Raw genomic sequence first — 18247 nt, 5'->3', positions numbered from 1 at the left:
CTTTGTAGACCAGGCTGGCCTCAAATTCAGAGATCTGCCTACCTCTGCCTCCCAAGTGTACTAGGATTAAAGGTGTGTGTCACTACCACCCAGCATGTATATAATATTTTCTAATTCTGTGTTTAATCACTTTATTGTGCATTCCTGTGGAGAATGAGAATTGAGTCATGTCTCTTGAGTTCAAACCTTGTTTGTTATAACACATAACTTAGGACACTAGCTAAATGAAGCCTGAAGGACTGAGATTTTAATTGGCCACACTGTCATTTCTTGTAACATCCCTGCCACCCCTCCTTTCAAGTCTGCCACTTTGATACAAATTGAAACCCTTGAAGAGGGGGCTGTATTGATGGAAATGCACACACTCACCCCAGCTGCAGCCCACACTTTCTGCAGATCACAGGTCTTAAGAAAAAAAAACTTTTGCCAGGCGGTGGTGGTGCATGCCTTTAATCCCAGCACTTGGGAGGCAGAGGCAGGCGGATCTCTGTGAGTTCGAGGTCAGCCTGGTCCACAAGAGCTAGTTCCAGGACAGGAACCAAAGCTACAGAGAAACCCTGTCTCAAAAAAAAAGAAAAAAGAAAGAAAGAAAATAAAAGAAGAAGGAAGAAAGGAAAGAAAGAAAAGAAAAGAAAAAGGTTCTCCCCATTAAAAACCTGTACACTACAGGCCAGTAGCTCTGTAGTGCTGTTACAGAGCGAGAGGAAGGAATACTCATGGATGGATTCTTCATCCCACAGTAGAAAGGGGGACAGCACTGGCGAATGTTTAACTGAGTGTTTATGTGACATTCCCAAAGAAAGATGACGATCTTTGCAAAGCCATGGTGACAGACTGATGTTAACATCTACAACTTCCAACACCAGCACCAGCACATACCAGAGGCGAGGACCCTATTCAGATCCCTGAGCCCCATCTCCACTTCAGGGCTTGATTCCTCACCCTGCTCCGGTAACCCGTAGCTTATTCCTGTTTCCTGCCGTCTCATCAACCTGCGTCTTTGCTGTCTCAGAAAACCAAACCCACCGAGGTCAGTATCCTCGCCGCCATTACTTTCTTCCTGCATCCAACAGTGTCTTGATAACAAGTAACTTCAACTCTGCTGGTTTACATGATGGAAGTGTCATTTGTATCAGAGGGGTGGGGACAAGGGGGCCCACAAAGGGATGTGGCCCCCAGAGACCAGCAGCAGACAAGAGTGCTACTTCTTCACCTACGACAAAAGACTAGGGAAGCAAAAGGGCACCGGAGCCCAGTAAAAGCTGGATTCAGCTTGGAAAGGTCTGGAAGGATGGGACACCCATCTAACAGACAGGGGAGGGCATTCTTCCCCTTCCATCCGCCCTCAAGTCTCAGGTAACTCCTCCCATTGGTCAGCTCTAACCCAAATCCAGAATACAAGAGGATGTGGGAAAGTGCCACCCGTAGTTAAGGTTAACTTCTGGGGTACAAACCAAAGCACAGACGCCTCTGGGCAATGCGTGGCAAGGCCGACAGAGGGTGCTGTGAGGCAGGACCTTAATTTGGTTAGCAATGGCGACAGCTTCAGCCTTAGTAAGCCCAGAAATGGGCGTTCCTGTCCTCCCGTCAAAGGGTTTCTCTCTTACACCCTCCATGAGGCTCTATCCAGCATAACGGTGTCCAGAGTGTAAGCTGCTATTCCATCCACTCAGGTGTGAGAAGCGTGAGGCTGTCACTCTGACTTCTCCCCATGTCTAGGAGCGGCAAAGAAAACGGACGCAGTGCTGGAGTCACTGGGGACTTATGGGAAGAGGTTGGGGCCATGTCTATCCCAGGAACTCTCCACAGAGAGCATAGGTAGGCGGGACAAGTGAGGAAGAACAAAGAAGGAATGAGAATTCAGAGAGGACCTCTGGTCCAACCCCAGGCAAAGCAGAGTCCTTCCAAAGGATGGCAACAGGGTCAGATGGCTTTGGCAACCAGAACCATAGAGCGGTGCCCATTCCAGGATCAAATCTCTCATTCTGTACCTAACATAAAAATTCTCTCGTTCCCACACAGACACATACAATAGTCCTGTGTTGAATTTTCTCAAATGGAAATATTTCCTGCTAGACGAAAGAGGAATATCCACAAGACTCAGGGGGTTAAGGAAGCGTATTCTCAGGAAGCTCCTTAAATATATGAGACTCATAAAGCCCACGCCAAGGTTACACACAGTGTAACAACTGCCCAGGAGATGGGGCTCTCCAGTCAGCCAAGCCGCCCACAAGCTGAACAGAAAGCTCGAAGATGCAGCTCTCATGAGCTGGCATCCCTTCTGGAAGGGGCTTTCTCATGACAAAGCTGCCTTTGAGTCACCCGTGATCCTGTAAATACCCCATATAAATTCACTGGTCTACTAAGCTAGTCTTGGGTCTGTTGTTGGTGTCCTTTCAGGGGTTCACATCCCCCCAGAGAAGTTCACCCAAATGTCTGCCCTTAGTCTGTGCTTCTGCACCTACTGTGTGTCCTTCCTGCCTTTCTCTTTTTTTCTGTGCTGTCCCTAACTTTCAGCATTGTTGCACAGTTCCAATGTTGTTGTATTCATTGCCAAGTTAGTGACTTAAAAATACAGTTGCCATAACAACTCTCGCAAAAATCACAGGATGGCTGCTTCATGAAGCAACTGGCAAGCCTTCCTAGAAACATAGCTTGGGGAAAGGGGAGCCAGGTTTCTATTTTATGGTGATTCCGTGCCACAGTCCCCACACTCACTGTCAGGCACATATGTTAACCCACACAACCTTCCCATCGATCTCCTTTGTCCATTTTATAGATAAGGGAACTAAGGGTCATAGCAGTGGGAGAACTTGTAATATTAGTAAGGTCCAGAAGTGGGACATGTTAGTATACAGAAATAGGAGTGGAATGTGGATTACCAGGGACAAGGAGAGGGGAGAGATGAGGGCCTCTATGTATATGAGAGCAGAAAGCCATAGTTGGACGTTTAAGTCTACAGATCTAATAAATGCAAATGACTATAATTCATAATATTGTATTGAATGCTAAATTTTTTCCAAAAGAGATCCCAGGTGCACATCGCATACATACACACACACATGCACACACACATACACACACACATGCACGCACAAGCACATGTATACTCCCCAAGGCTAAACTTTAAGTAGTACTTAGATAATCCCAAAACAGCCAAGCCAGGGTAACAGCTAGCAGAGATTCAAACCCCGTTCAACACAAGTGGGTTATAAACTCACACCAAAATCCATAAACAATGTGCTAGCCTCAGATGTGCAAGTGTCAACAAAATGCAAGCAGCATGAGAAACTAAACCATTTATCCTCCCCAAATCACCAATACCATAGTAATTGTCCCTCACAGAGGAACTTAGGTGAACCTCCAAACAAAGAATTCAAATGAACCATCATAAATGTGTTCAAAGACTTCAGAGAGTTACAGATAAACTACTGGATGAAGTTAAAGAGAACAGGAACAGACTCCTCAATGAATTCCAAGAGAACATAAACAAATAGAGGAATGAAATAAGGATGATCATTCAAGACATGAAAATGGAATTCAATAAAGAGAAAACAATGAAATAAACCCAAACTGAAATGAAACGATATCAAGACTCAGTAAGTCAAATAAAAAAAACACCTCAGGGGAAAGCCTCACCAATAGAATGGATCATGAGGACAGAATGTTGGCGTTTCAAGACAAGATAAAGGGATTGAATCAAAAAAACAAACTTTTAAGCCCATAAAATGAACATATGAGATCTTTCAGAAACCATGAAAAGGCAAAATCTTTAAATTATATAGATAAGAAGAATTCCATACTAAAGACATAGAAAGTATTTTCAATAAAATTAAAAAAATTCCAAATCTAGGGTAAGAGGTATCAGTATTAGAGGCATACAGAATCTCAAATAGACAGGTCATAAAAGAAATTGCTCATATAATATTATAGTTAGAACGTTAAATATACAGAACAAAGAAAGTATTTGAAAAGAGCAAGAGAGAAGGAACAAGTCATATATAAATATAGCCCCATTAAAACCACAACTGAATTTCCAACTGAAACTTTAAAAGACCTGGAAATGAGCTCTTCATGGATCCTGAGATAGTATGGCTTCTGATCTGGAAACTTTAGACTTGGAGCATTTATATTTCAAGTTCTGAACGATCAGACATGCCAACTGGACTATTATACCTTGCAAAACTATCAACCACAAAAGGAGAAATTTTCTATGATAAAAGCTTACTAAAGAAATTTATGATGCCAAACCATACAAGCAGAATATAGTGGAAGGAATAATTTGAACTAAGCAGAAGGATATAAAACACATCCAAGAGGCTACAGAGATAAAAGTTTCATTGGGGCACTTGTTAAGCAAAGGGGATGGGAAGGTAAAGAAAAAAACACTTCAAAATGACAGGAATAAATACACACCTTTTAGTCATAACTCACAGTGTTAATGGTCCTGATTTCCCAATCAAAAGACACAGATTAGCAGATTGGATTAGAAAACAGGATCCATGTATAGGAAATATCTCACCTTCAAATACAGACACTACCTTACAGTAAAAGGATGGAGAAAGGAATTCCAGGAAAATAGAACCAGAAAACAAGCAAGTATCACCAATCCAATATCTGACAAAATACACTTCAGACCAAAACTAATCAAAAGATATAAAGGTTGTTGAGGGCTGTGGACCCAAACCCTGAATTTCCTGTAAACAACCTGTTATGCTTGCAGCTGCTCTGAGCAAAAAACTTGTTTTTCCTGTGTTTGTAGCTACTCTAAGCATGAGACCCTCAGGAGTTCCTGATGGCAGGGGAGTGGTTTCTGGTAGGTTTGGCTGGGGCGTGGCTATCAGTTAAGGATCCATATATAAGTGGCTCTGGTATACAATTAAGGGGGCATTGTTGTTTCAAGGATGACCCGTGTCTCGGTTTGTGTGTCTTTGTGTGTTTAAATCTCCAGGCCCTTGCCCGGCTCGGGAATGGTCCTGTAGTACAGGCTTCGCACTACAGGTATAGTACCATAGTACATGTAGTAGTATGCATGGTACAAAGGTCATCTCATACAGATCAAGGAAGCAATCAATTGACAGCATACTACAATTCTAAATACACATACCCCAAACTCAAGTGAGTCCAGTTTCATAAAACAACAACCACTAAACATAAGGCAAGATTAATCCCAACGTATTAAAAGTAGATTGTATCAATACCCCACTCTCATTAGAGAACAGGCTTTCTGAGAAAAAATAGGGACATATTGGAGCTAAATGATCAAAGATCAGATAACCCTAACAGACATCTAAAGAATATTCTATATAAACACACATTCTTTTTAGTATCCCTTGGAGCATTCTTGAAAACAAGTCACATATTGAGACACAAAGCAAGTCTTAACAAATACGGAAAATTTGAAATTACTTCTTGTATTCTATCTGACTACAATCAAATAAAGCTAGAAATAAAGCAACATGAGAAACTACAGAAAATGCAGAAAAACATGGAGATTAAGCAGCACAGTCTTGGATGATGAAAAGGGTCACTGAAGAAATACAAGAAGGAAATACAAAATTCATGGAACACAATGAAGATAAAAACACAATATACCAAAATTGATAGGATACAATGAAGGCAGTCCTAAGAAGAAGGTTTATAGCTCTGTACACCTACATTAAAAAATCAGAAAGGCCAGGTGTGGTAGCACACACCTTTAATACCATCACTCATAAGGCAGAGGCAGGTGGATCTCTGTGAGTGTGAAGCCAGCCTGGTCTATATAACAAGTTTCAATATAGCACAATTAATAAAAACCCAGAGACAGAAACGGATTCAACCTAAAGGTCAGAAAACTTGAATAGGTATCAATGGTGTGGTGTACAAATTTTAGTTTTCCAAATTCTACAAAATGGAACACATTTATCTGCCAGATTTCATTCCTTTGAATATCCTTTGGGTTACTTCCTTAAAGTAGTGGTGTTTGGCTGTGTAAAGAACAAGAAGGACATTTCTTTGAAATTTTTTTGACTTGTTGCCCTGTGATAGAAAATTCTTCTTTTAAACCTTTGTTATTGACATGATGTTTTTATAAAATTCTGAGGCCTCTGGCACATTTCCAATCAATAATTGGTCGATTTTTGCATTACCTTGTGCTAGAGGACCTGGCGGACTCATATGGGAATGGATGTGTGTTGTGTATTTGGAATGATTCCTATTCTGATTATATCTTGTAACTGAATAAATAATAAAGTCAATTCTGTATCATCTGGTATAAATTCAGCAGTTTCAATATGCAAAATAACTCTTTCTGCATATTGTGAATTGGCAACTATGTTGAGAGGTTCCTTAAAAATCCCTTAGTACCTTGAGAATAGCATATAATTCTGACTTTTGGACAGAATCTTAAGGGCTTTGTTCCACTTTACTTAAATTTTCTGATTTGTAACCTGCCTCTCCTGATTTATTTGTATCAGTATAGAATGTAGGGACTCCAGTTATTGTTGTTTCCCATACAATGTGAGGAAGAATCCACCTAGCTCTCTTTATAAGTTGAATTCTACAGCTTTTTGGACAGTTATTGTTAATCTCTCCCAAAAAATTATGACAAGCTCTTTTCCAGGGTTCACTTTCTGCCCATAATTTGTCAATTTCATCATTATTAAAAGGTACTATAATTTCTGCTGAGACTATTACTGCTAATTGATGAAGTCTCAATTTTCCTTTTAGAATTAACTCAAAGACCTTTTTTCACATAAGTTTTTAATTTTTTACTCAGTTTATGTGGTAAAAAGATCCATTCTAAGATAATATCTTCCTTCTGCATTAAAATTCCTATAGGGTAATGCTTAGAGAGCAATATGACCAGAATACAGTTAAGCTTCAAATCCATATGTGTCTTCTTTTATTTCTCTTCCATCAAAGTCAATTCTCTTTCAGCTTCAGATGATAATTTCCTGGGACTATTTAAGCCCTATAACCATCAAAAGTTTTGTTTAAATTAGTCAGTTCATTGGGTTTTACTCCAAGAGTGGGCCATAGATTGGAAATGCCTCCTAGCAATCTTTGAAAATTATTAAGAGTCTGCAATCGATCTCTTCTAATCTGTACCTTTTGAGGTCTAATTTTTAGTGAACCTATTTCATAACCTAAATAATTAATAGAATCCCATCTTGGTATTTTTTCAGGATAAATTTTGTAATCCTCAACAAGACAAGATTTTCTTTACTTCTTCAAACATACTTTCTAAAGTATCTGTGTTTGAATCAGCTAATAAGATGTCTTTCATGTAATGATAAACTATAGATTGAGGAAATTGCTTATGTATTATTTCCAATGGCTGACTTACAAATATTAGCACAGGGTGGGGTTATTTAACATTCCCTGTGGTCAAATCTCCCACTGATATCTCTTAGCAGGCTGAGAAATATTATAAGTAGGCACTGTGGAGGCAAATTTTTCTGTCTTTTTCTTGTAAAGGTATAGCAAGGAAACAATCTTTTAAATCATAACTATAAGAGGCCATTCTTTAGGCAATAGAGAAGGCAAAGGAACTCCAGAGTATAGAGAGCCATTGGCTGAATCACTTTATTAACAGCTCTTAGGTCTGTTACCATTCTCCATTTTCCAGATTTCTCTTTAACAACTAATATATGAGAATTCCAAGGGTTTTGATTCTTCAATATGTTGAGTATTTAGTTGCTCCTATACAAGCTATTAAAAAAGTCTGCAGTTCCTCTGTTGTTAAAGGCCATTGCGCAACTCATACAGATTTGTCTCTCAACCATTTTAAAGGTAGGGCTGTTGGTGCCTTTGGAAGATCAGCAGCTGTGGTGCCCTGTTCTTGCATAACCTGAATGGTTGGTGACTGTTCTTTATAATATCTTGTAATATTTTTCCTAGTCACATATGTTAATTTATGGTTTGTTTCTAGGATTGGGGAAATGTTAACCTGAGTATTTCATTGTTGAAACAAATCACATCCCCACAAATTCATTGCTATATTAGCCACACATGGCTTTCATATTCCTCTCTGTTCTTCTGGACATATAAATTTGATCCATCTCACTCTCTGTTTTACCTGAGATTGAGTTCCAATCCCTAAAAGTTGAACATTTACCTCCTATAGAGGCCAATTTGGATGCCAAGATTCTGGTGAGATTATTGTTACATCCACACCTGTGTCTACCAGACCTTCAATAACAATGTCGTTTATTTGTATTTTGAATTTTGGTCTTTGTTCATTTATAGAAGTTTGCCAAAATACTTGCTTTATGGTTTCTCCTGAATTTTTTCTCTCTCTTCTATAACTGTTCTGTTATCCAGAGCAGTATGGTTCCTTACAATAGGCATTAGGTTCCTTAATTGCTCTGGGAAGGAGTTTTCCTCTATGATGGCAGGAAACAACTGGACCGGATGTGGCATAGGGGCCTGTGAGAGGCCCCTCAAGGAGTTTTCCAATGGCAAGTGGTTACCTTGGGTATCTCTTGTTGATCTACATTCATTAGCCAAATGCCTGCCTTTGCCACACTTTCTGCACAATTGAGAAGGGAGAGGTGTTCTGTTTGGATTATGCTTAGAAAAAATATTGTTTCTAGGAATGCCTTGCTTACAATCCCTTTTAAAGTGACCTTGTTTGCCACAATTAAAACACTTGACATTTTGATTTTTCTTCAAACCTCTGGAAATCATCTCTCCTATCTAAGCATCATTATGGTCATGAGATTCAATATTGATTGTATCTTGGATCCATTCCTCCAAGAGGGCTTGACCTTGCCTTTAATGGACTAATTATCCTTATGCATAGAGACTTGGCATTTTCAAAAGCCAGAGATTCAATTATTATTTGTCTGGCTTCTGAATTTGGTATCATTCTGTTTACTGCTGATATCAATCTTTGTAAGAAATTCATGAAGGCTTCCTTTGAGATGTTTATAACTTTAATAAATGACTAATTTTCTTTCCTACTTCTCCAGTTCTGTCCCAAGCATTCAAGCCTGCTGCATGGCATACATCTGCTGCATGGAAATATACAGATTTGCCTTTTATAGAAGCATAAACTCCTTCTCCAAGATGTTGATCTTGGGAGATTTCCATATCTCTAGCCTTACTCCCTTGTTCTATAGTCTTAGTTTCTTCTCTGAACCAGGTATTCCATTGTAATTGTAGACCAGGTTCTAAAACAGCTTTAACCAAGTCTATCCAGTCTTTAGTGGTAATTCTATTACAAACTGACCACAAGTTGAACATTTGCTTCACAAAAGGTGAATGTATGCCATTTGAGACTATCGCTTCCTTGACTCCCCTTAAATCTAACATTGGCACAGGAGTCCAATTAGCTCTTACAGAGCCTCCATCATTGGGCAATTCCTGTAAGGTCACTGGATATATTAAGGTTGTTTGTTTGAAAACCTTAGGCAGTTCCTCTCTAACCTTATAATGTGATGCTGAAATTGGTTCTTCACTAAATTCCTCTATCTGTATCTGAATAACTATATAATATGTTTTATTAAAGCTTTTCTAAGGCCTCTACCTTAGAAGTCAAATCAAACAACTTTTTAAGAGATAAACCAAGAATTATCAAACCAACAACAAGGATTACCAAAATGATAATTAATAGTATGTCAATCCCAGTTAAGTTGATTATCCCTTCATTTAATTGTTCCTTTTTTTGGAGTGAAAAGAGTTTTATTGCAGCTTACAACTGTAGCCCATCACAAAGGGAAATCAAGGCAGGACTCAGGGCACAAACCTAGAAACAGGACCTGAAGCAGAGACTATATGTTCCATTTGTAAATCATGCATTACTAATCATACAGAGACCTAACTTTCTCTATCATAATTGTGTCTTCCATTTTTTTTATGTGGAAAAATCTTTCCCTTTTAACTACTTAAGAATTCCCAAGTTTCTCACCAAATCTGCCGCTGTTGCTGATGAAGAGGTGAAGCTTGTTGTAAAAAACCTGACTATTTCAAGGCAGCTACCTAGTTTGGCCATAGTCCAAGAAGGGGGTTCAGGGAAAGCCCACCAGGAGAACATAAAGAAAAACCTAGCCAGTAGGGTGAAGACTCCTGCTGTGTGTAGCTCCGGCCTATGACTGTGCCTACAAAGTCACAGGCAAACTGCTTTTTTTTTGTGAATTTGTACCCTAAAAGTTGGGCACCAGATACAGCATGAATTCTAGTCGGTTTTAATAATAAAATTTCAGAGCCTGATATTGGGGGAAAAGCTGAAATATCAGAGAAGCAAAGCAACCAAACACTAGAGAGCTCTTACCTCTATGTAATCTTCAGACTGAAAAGAGAGTGAGTTCCTGTCTCATCCTGCCTTATATTCCTCTGGGATCAAAGGCATGCACCACCACCTCCTGGTCTCTATGGCTAACTAGTGTGACTTCTGGGATTAAAGGTGAGTGCCACCACTCTCTTGCCTATATGGCTGACTAGTGTGGCTAGTTTTGCACTCTGATCTTCAAGCAAGCTTTATTTGTTAGATGAAAAACAAAACATCACCATAGTTTGACTTTTGCAGGTCTGGTATAGTGCAGATATTAACCTCTTTTCCGAAGCCTGGCAGCTGGCAAAGGTTTCCCCCATTCTGAAGGGAGTCTCTTCATTTGATTGACTGTTTCCTACATGGAAGTTTTTTAAATTTCACATAATCCCATTTGCCGATTCTTGGTGCTATTATTCCCTGTGCTATTGGAGCCTAGTCAGAAAGTTCTTGATCTACCCCAGTCGCAGGGCACTGCTATTGGCTTCCCACCAGAACCAGATGCTAAGACTCTGTTGCTGAAGACTGATGGAAGAATGGCAAGGCTCCTATGGGGTAACCAGTGTCTTCTGCTTCAATTTGAGGCACATTCCGCAACAAGGCAGCCAGGCCAGGTATCATAAATTTGCTAATGCAGAAGCTCATAGACCCTAGTGGGGAAACTACTGCTGTAGTTTTGCTAAATGGGAATAATACACCCATCAAACTGCCTTCTGAAAACCTGTCCTTCTGCCCATAGATCCCTGCTACTATCAGCTTCGGCTAGAGAAGCCTGTTTGCAGATTCAGTTGTGACCACAGACACTCAATAGCTGATCCAAGTGTAGAGCACCTGGAACTGCTGGGTGCTCAGCTATAAAAGGGGCATTTATATATCAGCTATCGCAAGGCTCCTGGAACATCACAGAAGAGGAGCAGACGAAATAGAAGAAGCAGAGGAAGGCAGGCACCACTGCGGAGCACTGACCTCTGGAACTGACTGCCTCTTGCGCTCTTGAGCTCACAGCAGCTATGATTTACTGCCAAGATCTACAGCAAATTTGTCTGTCATGAGCAGGGAGAGACTGATGGGACCCTAACTCTCCCAGAACATTTATACACAGCTAATGTTTGGTAGGGAGAGAAAAGGACATTTTCTTCAGTGGTGTAGCTGCTATTAAAAGCGCCCATGCTTCTGCAATCAACCCTAACTAATGTACTCAGCCAGAAAAAAAGTAAATAAAGTAGAAGAGGGAGGGTTGGGAAGAGAATGGGGATCAGTAAGAATGGGAGGTGACAAGAGGGGATAACGAGGTGTGAATGTAATCAAAACACATTATAGACATGTATGAAGCTGTCATAATCAAACACAATGTTCTATATAATTCATATATGGTAATAAAACAGGTTAGAAAAAGAAAACCCTCTGTATACCCACATCCTGAAATGCTTTGTTTTGGTGGCTGCAGTGTTCCTGGTTCTAAATTGAGGTCTTTAGTTCAGTTTGAACAGATGGTTGAAAGGGCTTTTTCCAACTGGGTAGTAGTGGCACACACCTTTAATCCCAGCACTTGGGAGGCAGAAGCAGTTGGATCTCTGTGAGTTCGAGGCCAGCCTGGTCTATAAGAGCTAGTTCCAAGACAGGCTCCAAAGCTATAAAAAAAAAAAAAGGAAGGTTTTACACATTTGGATTTATTCCTTTGTTCTGTGACTAAACTGAGCCCATGTTCTTGGGACATGAACACTCATATTTGGCTCGGATTAAGTTACTTTATTCCTTTAGAAATTAAAGTTATATTTCTGTCAACAGTTTTGGGGTCTGAAGTGTGGTGCCAAGGATGATCTCCGTGCACCAGGTGAGTCACCCAGAGTGACACTGTGTCAGCATGGGCCCTTCATACTGTGTTGCTGTCTCAGGCAGAAGCTGGTGAGTTCTGTCTGGAGCCTGGCCCTTCTGATTTGGTCAATATCCATTGATTTCTTTTAAGTTATTGGAAATTCTCTCTCTCTCTCTCTCTCTCTCTCTCTCTCTCTCTCTCTCTCTGTGTGTGTGTGTGTGTGTGTGTGTGTGTGTGTGTGTGTGTCGCGCGCGTGTGTGTGTATTGCACGTATATTTATTTGCCAGCATTTGGACATTTTCCCCTGCCACTCCTTCAATATCTGATTCTCTATTTCTGGATTCTCTCCTATCTATCAAAAGTTGATTCTTTTGGTTTAGAAATGCTCTGAGTACCTGATTCAGCCCAACCGGGGAGGATATCAGAGGGGACTTCCCAGGGTGTGCAATGGCCTCTTCAGAAAACCCAAGACAGCATACCTAGACTACAAGGAATCTTATTGGTCCAACCAGGTAGACACACAAAAGACGCTGACACCCAACGCCTTAAACCGCTCACATTCCCGCAAATGTGCAGCATGAACCAGGGCTCAGTGCAAGGAGTCAGTCTGAAGGTGTGAGCCACAGGGGGCCCTCTCATGTTCACTGCCTGGATCTGACCTGAGCACAAACTCCTCTAACTGATAAAAGGAGGTTGCAACTTCCAGGAAAAATGAAAGAAACTCAATGGGGAACAACCCACCAATTGGCACTCCAGCTTGTATTATGTTTGATAATTATGATAATTTAGCTCACAAATATTTTTAAGTGCGCAATATTCCCAAATAGTTCAGTTTTATGTTTCACACACCAAACTGAAATTCTGGGTAATGAAACTAAAGATCATGAATGAGCAGCCTACTTTAATTGGAATTCTAAAGGATCTTTTAAAAAAAGATGATAAAACTGTTAATTTACTTCAGAAAAAGAATTTAAGAGTTTTGAAAACTGGAGAGAAGAGAGAGAAAACTGGATAGAGGGGCAGGGATTAAAGAACAGAAAATCAGTAAGAATTTTTTATAGGTGCATCAGAGCTAAAGATAAGTAACTCTTGGGACTCTGAGTTCTCAGCTCAACACTCCTCTCTGCTTCTCTGATCTTCTGCATTGTTCTCTCCCTCTGTTCTCTGCTGCTTCTGCACACCAGAATCCTAACTGGTTTGAGATGGGCCTAAGGACACAGGGACCAGACAGAAATCCAACCACAAGCCTCCTCCTACGTATAGGCCTCCGGTTCCTTCCCACTCTGGCTCCTCCACTTAATCCCTTTCCTGCCTGTTATCCCCATCCTTAAGTTTCACACTGTCTTTTAATGTTGTGTTTACTGAACTTCCCCTACACCCAAACAAAATGTTTCCTGTAGGCTCCCTTTACCCTATGACAGCTCCAGTTGCTACTGATACATTTGCAAAGACTTTTTAGATGCTGTGGAGAATCTCTGGCTACAGTGGACCTTCATCCCTTTCATCTCAGGCCAGATACAATTCTCTACATTAGTCTTCTATTTTCTTCCGTCCCTTCCTTCAAGGCTCTGTGGCTCCCGATGCTTCTGCTGGCTTATTTCTCCACAGCACCCTTGGCAATGGGACTAGTCATTGTCACCTCAACCAGCTCTATCCCCACTTCCTCTCACTGGCTCACTCTGTCTCTCCTACCTCCACCCTTCCCCTTCCTCTGCCTTCCTGGGCAATCTCTCAGTTTTACACTGAAATCAAAACATCTGCTTACATCCCTGAAAAAAATTCCTTTCCAAATGTCTCCAGGAACGCAGGACAGCAGTCACATGATCCATCCCAGCTGATCAAGCTACAACTGCTGTCACCACAGGACCCCTCTTCAAGGGAGTATGAGGTGGCCGTGCCAGAGGAGCAGCAGGTGGCAACTGAAGTTTGAGGTGTCAGCCCACCAGGAGGCGAATCCCGAATGGGTGGATCTCAGAAAGACAAGGCCCCTCTATAGACAAGTCTGTAGAGACCACAGAATCCAGAATGTCTTTTGTGTTTGCTGCTCCCATCTTTCTCTGCTATCTGGCATGGTGTGAACGGGTGTGGAGAGATCCCCACTGCCTATAATGTAGTGTGTTCATCTCATAGAAACATCCTGTTCTAGTGTGCATTTTTACCTGTAGATTATTATGAAGATTATTTCTTCTTAAGCTGTACTCTCTCACCGATAATAATAGTGTTAGTTTAAGTAGAGTTTTAATGACTAAAACATAGGCAAGAAAATGTTACACAGCTAGGCCCTATGAGTTTCATCTAAGGGGCTGCATAGATCGCAGTTCAGGTTAATAACTAAGGAAAACAATTGAGTTTCAGGAGCCAGGCTGGCATGAATTCTTTTAACCTTAAAGGAAGGAAGGAAGGAAGGAAGGAAGGAAGGAAGGAAGGAAGGAAGGAAGGAAGGAAGGAAGGAAAGAAGGAAGGAAGGAAAGAAGGAAGGAAGGAAGGAAGAAGGAAGGAAGGAAGGAAGGAAGGAAGGAAGGAAGGAAGGAAGATGCATTCACAGGTTTCGGTGTGCATTGTAGCTGAAACAAAGCCTTAAAATAACTTCAGGTTAGTGGGAGCCGAAGAGATGGCTCAGAGGTTAAGAACACTGGTACTCTTCTACAAGTCCTGAGTTCAATTCCCAGCAACCACATCGTGGCTCACAATGAGATCTGGCCTGCAGGGATACATGCAGGCAGAACACTGTATACATAATAAGTAAATAGGCCGGGCCGTGGTGGCATACGCTTTTAATCCCAGCACTCGGGAGGCAGAGGCAGGAGGATCTTTGTGAGTTCGAGGACAGCCTGGTCTACAAGAGCTAGTTCCAGGACAGGCACCAAAAACTACAGAGAAACCCTGTCTCGAAAATCAAAAATAAAATAAAATAAAAAATAAAAAAAGTACATGTGCATAATAAGTAAATAAATAAATCTTAAAAAAATAACTTCAGGCTAGATTAGATATTTTGATAATAGCTTTAAGATGAAAAAACTCTAGAAAACAATCTAAAGTTCATAAGAACACTTATCTGAGTTATAGATTCATTGTTTTAGAATCAAAAGTATAAGGCAGCCCAATTGTTACTAGCCGACATACTTTCCTTGCTAAAATTGATTGGTGATAAAAGAAGATGATTAATTTCTTGTACTCATTTCTGCCCTCAAACTCCTGATAGAAAAAACTGTTAATGAGTGGGTAGGTGCCCTAAAGATTTAAAGTAGAGCTGACTGCCTGTTTTTCATATATAAAACTTTAGGTTTGTGATTCCTATAAGATTCCTTATAAGATTATCTTCCAAGATAAGTAATTAAGTAATTGATTCTTTCTTTGTAACCGCAATATGCAGCCTGCCAATAAAAGAAGTGGCTCCGGAAAATAACCTGCTTGTTTACACTCTGTTAATCTATAATGTATGTGAATTCTTGGGACAATTTTGTTTTAATCATGTAAGGAAGATGAAAAGCATGCTTATATCTATATTCATGATAATCATTCACTTGAAAAACAATGTAACAACTTGTAATTTATATATTGCCTAAAAGATTTTCTTGGGGTATATAAGCTGTAGAGGAAAAATAAAGAGAGAGAATAAGGAATAATAAAAATAGAGTTAGAAGGAAAAATTCAAAAATGAGAGATTAGAAAAAAAACATTAAGGGAATTAGAATGAAAACATCAAGATAGACCAAGGGGACATTTCTGGATAGAGAATACAGGAGAAGAATAAAGAAGAAAAACATCAAGAGACTATGTGATTGTCTTTTCCCTTAACCCCTCAGAAAAAGTCACAGTACACCAACTCCAGGGATTTCCCTTTGAGCCACGCTGCTGGAAGCTGGTCCACCAGGCAGCGAAAAGGGTAGAACTGAGACCACCCACCTCCAACAAGGATGCTCCTCAGCAGGAAGCAGCTAAGAAAGAATCTCCACCACCACCCCCACTCCACATTTCTCTACCCCTCCAGGGTTTGGAATGATAGATTGTCTGTCTTGGTTAGGCAGCTCCAGGAGGGGGTCTGGCCAGACTGCAGAAGAAAACGTGTGCTGCAGACAGTCCCATCCCTACAAAGGGTCATAGCTATCTCTTCCTCTGGCAGACCACTCGGCTTCCCCTGAGAAAGAGTCTGCTCCTTCACTGTGTGTCCAAGAAACACAGTCCCGTCTGCTGAACCATTAGAGTCCTGTTTCTTTAGGCTGCCTTGTAGATCTAACACATACATCCTCCCCCCAATACAGACTCATACACAAGAAGAGAAAATGCACAAAATACATATAAAATTTAGTAATGAAAATTAAAAAGTTCAATTTTAAAAAGTACAGAGTAAGGGCTTCACTAAATGTGCTGCCCTGGATTGGAGCATTCATTTTTTTCATCTCTCCCACTAAGAGTTATCCAAGATTTATTGGTGAAATTTGCAACTCAAGTTTCTTGATTCAGACTAGCCAGTGCTGTTTATATATCACAATGTTTCATTTCAAAATCTACTGAGCACTTCCTGTGGAGGCTTTAAAATCAGCTCGATAATTCTCTGTCCCTAGGTGATTTCTTCCCGTATGGGTTTTTTAATACAACACATAAAATTGATCATCTTCATCATTTTAAAATTATGGTTCAGTGATACTAAGTATATTCATACTGTTGTCCGACAGACCTCTCAACACTTAAATCTTACAAATCTAGAGCTCCGCAGGTATTAAACAACAGCGCCATTTGCCTCCTTGCTCCGCCCCAAGTAGGGAGTCACTTTCTACTACCTATTTCCACGGAGCGCAATGGCATTGTGTTTTGCTCGTCTTTCTGTGACCGTCTTATTTCCCCTGGCATGAGATACGTCATCATCCTGTCATAGTTGTCCACACACGGAAGTGTGATGTGATTCACCTATTTTTGCCTTTTTCTTTCTTGGGGGAGTGGGGTCATGGAAGGGTACAGGGAATGAAAACTAATCCTTCTTCCTCCACTTCCCCAAGATCTGGGATTACAAATGTGCACCACAAGATCTGCTCTTAGTTTACCACTTGCATGCTAGGTTCTACCACACACCCCCTCCCAATTTTTCTAAAGTATAACAAGGGGCTAGAGAGATGACTCAGTGAATGAGGGCTCTTACTACCCCTCCAGAGGACCTGAGTTCAGTTCCCAGCACCCGTGTCAAGCAATTCAGAGCAGCTTATAACTTCACCTTCAAGAGATGTGGTGCCCTCTTCTGGCCTCTGGGCACATCAGCATTCACTGCACTCACCTGCATGTGCGCACACAGAGACACACATACATATACATAATTTAAAAATAAAACAGAGTATTAAAAGAAGAGAGTTGGCATATAACCCCCTTTTATTTCAATTTCACTCCATGCATTTCATTCCAAAAGCCATTTACTTTTTATCTTAATGCTGAAATATCATTCTCACCTTGATTCAAATTGTTCTTGTTAATTTATGATTTACTATGAAAGATATTGTTATAAACATTTTCAAGCATGCAGAAAAGTCTTGCCTTGGGTTCTAGCTCAGTGTTAGAGTACATGTCTGGTACTACAAAAGACAGACAGAGAGACAAGAAAGCCAGATGTAGGGACTCACTGATATAATCACAACACTTACAGGCTGAGACAGGCAAAGAGAAGTTAGGATGCATTTGGACAAACCATGTTACTCCATGGAGGCAGAAGGCATAGAGAAGGCTGTGTTCATGCCCAGGGATCCTGGGGCCTATAAGAACCACGTCTCATGAATTCCAGAGTGACAAGGTGTTCCTGGCACCTTGGAGTCAGAGAGACAGTAAAGCTTCAGAAGGTCTGAGGGATCCTTATAAATCAAATGATATCATCTGACCCTGCACAGATTAGCACTATTTCACACAAATGTGAGGTCCATGTAATGGTAAAAATAAAATGGCGCCATTCCCCAAGGGGCAGCAGCGGGCAGCGGGCCGCGAGGGGCAGTGGGTCCCAGGCAGGGAGCCGCATGGCGGATAGGAGGGTCAGTCATACTCATGAGGAGCTGTGCAGGTAAAACAGAGACAGACAGGCACGCCATGCAGAGAAAGTGGGTATTTATTTAGTGGGTTATAGAAGGGAAGGGGAAAAGGGAGAGGGAAGAAGGGGGACGAGGAGGGAGAGAGAGAAAGAGAAAAACAGAGATGGAGGG

This window comes from Microtus pennsylvanicus, chromosome 2, assembly GCF_037038515.1.
Source record: "Microtus pennsylvanicus isolate mMicPen1 chromosome 2, mMicPen1.hap1, whole genome shotgun sequence".
NCBI classification, from domain to species: domain Eukaryota; kingdom Metazoa; phylum Chordata; class Mammalia; order Rodentia; family Cricetidae; genus Microtus; species Microtus pennsylvanicus.
This window is presented reverse-complemented; position numbering follows the sequence as displayed.